This window comes from Schistocerca piceifrons, chromosome 1, assembly GCF_021461385.2.
Source record: "Schistocerca piceifrons isolate TAMUIC-IGC-003096 chromosome 1, iqSchPice1.1, whole genome shotgun sequence".
In the NCBI taxonomy this organism is placed as follows: domain Eukaryota; kingdom Metazoa; phylum Arthropoda; class Insecta; order Orthoptera; family Acrididae; genus Schistocerca; species Schistocerca piceifrons.
Genome location: NC_060138.1, coordinates 729664941 through 729669423, shown reverse-complemented (window position 1 = coordinate 729669423; position 4483 = coordinate 729664941).

The following is a 4483-nucleotide window of genomic DNA, read 5'->3' as shown; positions in this document are numbered from 1 at the left end:
ATACTAACACGAATTCTTTACAGACGAATGGAAAAACTAGTAGAAGCCAACCTCGGGGAAGATCAGTTTGGATTCCGTAGAAACACTGGAACACGTGAGGCAATACTGACCTTACCACTTATCTTAGAAGAAAGATTAAGGAAAGGCAAACCTACGTTTCTAGCATTTGTAGACTTAGAGAAAGCTTTTGGCAATGTTGACTGGAATACTCTCCTTCAAATTCTAAAGGTGGCAGGGGTAAAATACAGGGAGCGAAAGGCTATTTACAATTTGTACAGAAACCAGATGGCAGTTATAAGAGTCGAGGGACATGAAAGGGAAGCAGTGGTTGGGAAGGGAGTAAGACAGGGTTGTAGCCTCTCCCCGATGTTGTTCAATCTGTATATTGAGCAAGCAGTAAAGGAAACAAAAGAAAAATTCGGAGTAGGCATTAAAATTCATGGAGAAGAAATAAAAACTTTGAGGTTCGCCGATGACATTGTAATTCTGTCAGAGACAGCAAAGGACTTGGAAGAGCAGTTGAATGGAATGGACAGTGTCTTGAAAGGAGGATATAAGATGAACATCAACAAAAGCAAAACAAGGATAATGGAATGTAGTCTAATTGAGTCGGGTGATGCTGAGGGAATTAGATTAGGAAATGAGGCACTTAAAGTAGTAAAGGAGTTTTGCTATTTGGGGAGCAAAATAACTGATGATGGTCGAAGTAGAGAGGATATAAAATGTAGGCTGGCAATGGCAAGGAAAGCGTTTCTGAAGAAGAGAAATTTGTTAACATCCAGTATTGATTTAAGTGTCAGGAAGTCGTTTCTGAAAGTATTTGTATGGAGTGTAGCCATGTATGGAAGTGAAACATGGACGATAAATAGTTTGGACAAGAAGAGAATAGAAGCTTCTGAAATGTGGTGCTACAGAAGAATGCTGAAGATTAGATGGGTAGATCACATAACTAATGAGGAAGTATTGAATAGGATTGGGGAGAAGAGAAGTTTGTGGCACAATTTGACCAGAAGAAGGGATCGGTTGGTAGGACATGTTCTGAGGCATCAAGGGATCACCAATTTAGTATTGGAGTGCAGCGTGGAGGGTAAAAATCGTAGAGGGAGACCAAGAGATGAATACACTAAGCAGATTCAGAAGTATGTAGGTTGCAGTAGGTACTGGGAGATGAAAAAGCTTGCACAGGATAGAGTAGCATGGAGAGCTGCATCAAACCAGTCTCAGGACTGAAGACCACAACAACAACAATCTCAAAGTATTTAATTGAATTTACAACTTTTAGATTTGTGTGATTTGTCGTGTAACCGAAGTTTAGAGGGTTCCTTTTGGGCCGGCCGTGGTGGCCGAGCGGTTCTAGGCGCTACAGTCTGGAACTGCGTGACCGCTACGGTCGAAGGTTCGAATCCTGCCTCGGGCATGGATGTGTGTGATGTCCTTAGGTTAGTTAGGTTTAAGTAGTTCTAAGTTCTAGGGGACTGATGTCCTCAGTAGTTAAGGCCCATAGTGCTCAGAGCCATTTGAACCATTCTCTGAGAGGAACCTGATTAGTATTCAATCTGGACCAGAGGTCTTGCCTTTGCTAAGTGATCTGAGCTGCTTTGCTACACTGAGGGTATCTACTTCTCAGTTACTCGTGTTGGCAGTTGTTCTTGGTTTGAATTCCGGAATATTTACTACGCCATCTTTGGTGAAGGAATTTCAGAAAACCGTATTTTGTAACTCTGCTTTAGTGGCACTGTCATCAGTAACATTAGCACTGTTCTCGCACAGTGAAGGTATTGATTGTGTCTTTCCGCTGGTATACTTAATATACGACCAGAATCTCTTTGGATTTTCTTCTAGATTTCGAGGTAGAGTTTCGTTGTGGAAAGTATTAAAAGCATCTCACATTGCCGTTCGCTCTGCATTTCGAGCTTCTGGAAAACTTCGCCAATCTTGACGGTGTCGGGTTCCCTTAAATTTGGCGCGATTTTTTCGTTGCTTCTGCATCAGTGTTCCGACCTCTTTAGTGTACCATGTGGTTTTATCTGCTTTTTATAAACAGATGTATATTGCGTTTATTTTTGGTGGGCTTGGATATTACGGTATTCAGTCTCCCTGCAACCTTGTGGTTACTAATCCCTGTATCCATGTTTCATTATCTGTACAGGGAGGGGTAACCAAGACAGGTCACCCCAAAATATCCAGAATGAATAAATATATCGAAGTGTGGCTTCCAGCATGCTATAGCGCCAGTATGGCGAATTTCATGACGTTCACAAGTAATTTCTATCGCTTATAGTCGCCGAATTACGAAACCGACTTTGGTTTTTTCTAATGGAACTATATACTTCTTTCTGTGGCGTTTGAAACAAGCTTCTAAGAGAAATTCTGTGACATAACATGCATGAAACTTGATCAACTAGTATCAAAATAACAGCGCAGGAAACCATTCTCCCGTCGTCAGGAGAAGAGATTCCATAAACGTCTGCCCCTTTATATCAAATGAAAGCAGAAACGTAACTCAGGTATCGTTCTTCTGTTAACCTGTGCGCTTGAAACCCATCAATCTGCGTTTTGCTGTTGTAGCATCAGATAACTTGCCCGAAAAGCTATTGAGGCATTCATAATGTATGCGACAGTCGTAAAAGTGAATATCGTTTATGGCGAACGTCGACAAACTATCGCGGTTGTATGCTGTAGGGTATCCAGATTGTGCTAAAGCACTCGCACTCTGTCTTTATAAAGATTACAAAAAAATTTCTAGAAACTGGAAGTGTTTAGAATAAAATACGCCAAGAGAAAAGATTAGCAACTGATGAAAGAAATGAAACTAACATTTCTCATCCTATATAAGCACATTTCATTGTCACTGTATTATGGGCTATGTTCGGTAAATAGGACGTCGATTCGATGAACCCTCTGCGAGGCACTTAATTTTGAAATGCAAAGTAATCATGTAGATGTAGGTAGACAACCACGAAAAATAGGGCCAAAAAAAAGAAAAATTTTCAGTAGATGCTCGTCACATCACCTGCAATTGGGGCCTCGCATTCGATCTCCGTCCGATAATCCTGAATAAAGTATTCTGTTTTTTAGGAAATCACTTCATTTGAATGTCGAAATTATTCCCTAAACAAGTCACCGTCGATTTCTTATCCCATCCTTCGACAGTCCCATCCATTATCTCGTCTCCATGATTTCCGTGTCTAACAGGCATTAAACTGTAACTTCTTTTCGTCTTTGCTACCTTCGTGATACGCAAGGGCGCCCATACTGCAGTTTATGGAAGGGGGATGGAGGGGGTGATAAGCCCTGTGGGTATGCAGTATGTTTAATATTGTGGAAGACGAATGGCGACTTGCAAACAAGCGGAATAAATAGTTCTAGTTCTGATCCTGCTAAACCCGTGTAATACCGACTTCTAAATAATTTTCTTAACTAAAATTCACTATATGTTTTCTTTCCCTAAGAGCTAGGGAGGACCACGCCCCCTCGCCCTCCCATCCTTGCCCTCACCCTCCCATCCTTGCCCACGGGTATTAGTGCTCATGTCGAGAGCCGGTTGGCCTCTGTAATAAAAAACTGAGTGGAAGGATCAACCACCGAACTTGAGCAGGATGTCTTGCGACATGCGCAACGACCAAACACAACGATCAATAACGAAAAAAAAAGGTTGGTAGAGCAGTTGCCCGCGAAAGGCAAAGGTCCCGAGTTCGAGTCTCGGTCCGGCACACAGTTTTAATCTGCCACAAAGTTTCAATAGAACTAGACTTTTTCAGGTCGATTCATAAGTACTCTAGATTTTGCTCATTACCGCAGCGAGTGCTAGGATATTGTTTAACCTATGTGATCCAGTGTTGAGTTGTTATACTTGTTCAAAATTTCTACATAGATTTTACAATTTGTAAGATGAAGAAAAATAGGGAGGCTTCTGAAAAGAAACGAAAGAGAGTGGAGTGTTCTTGATTTTAAAGTTCAATGAAATAACCGAACACGTTGGACGGTTCGAAACATTTGCACTGTCGGTGGTGAGAATATCACTAACAAGGGCCTGGCTTTATTTAGTAACCTTGGGCCTGGCTAAACATCTGTTCTGCCATTTGACGTTGACATAAGAAATTCGCTACATTCGGGAAGACTATGAGGCTTTGATGAACACTTCTGAAAACTTCGGTTTATGGTTTATCAGTTTATTCAACCTGACAAATATGAAGGTCTAGATGCGACGAATCGTGACGAGATGTCCATCTACGCTTCGTGGGTGGGATTAAAAAATGCAGTTTGTAAGTGACAGACGCCTTAACACCTTGAAAACTTAAGACAAAGCTTGGTTTGTGCCGATACTTTGTGCTAGAAAGGCTACGCCCGAATATAGATTGGGCCGCGATTTCCTCGAAGTGGGAGCCATCTATCGCTCAAAACTGGATTCATTTCGTATGGGAACAATGTACGGAAGTCTCACGACCTGCCCTATGGCTGGTGCTGCCTTCTGTTGTCGATT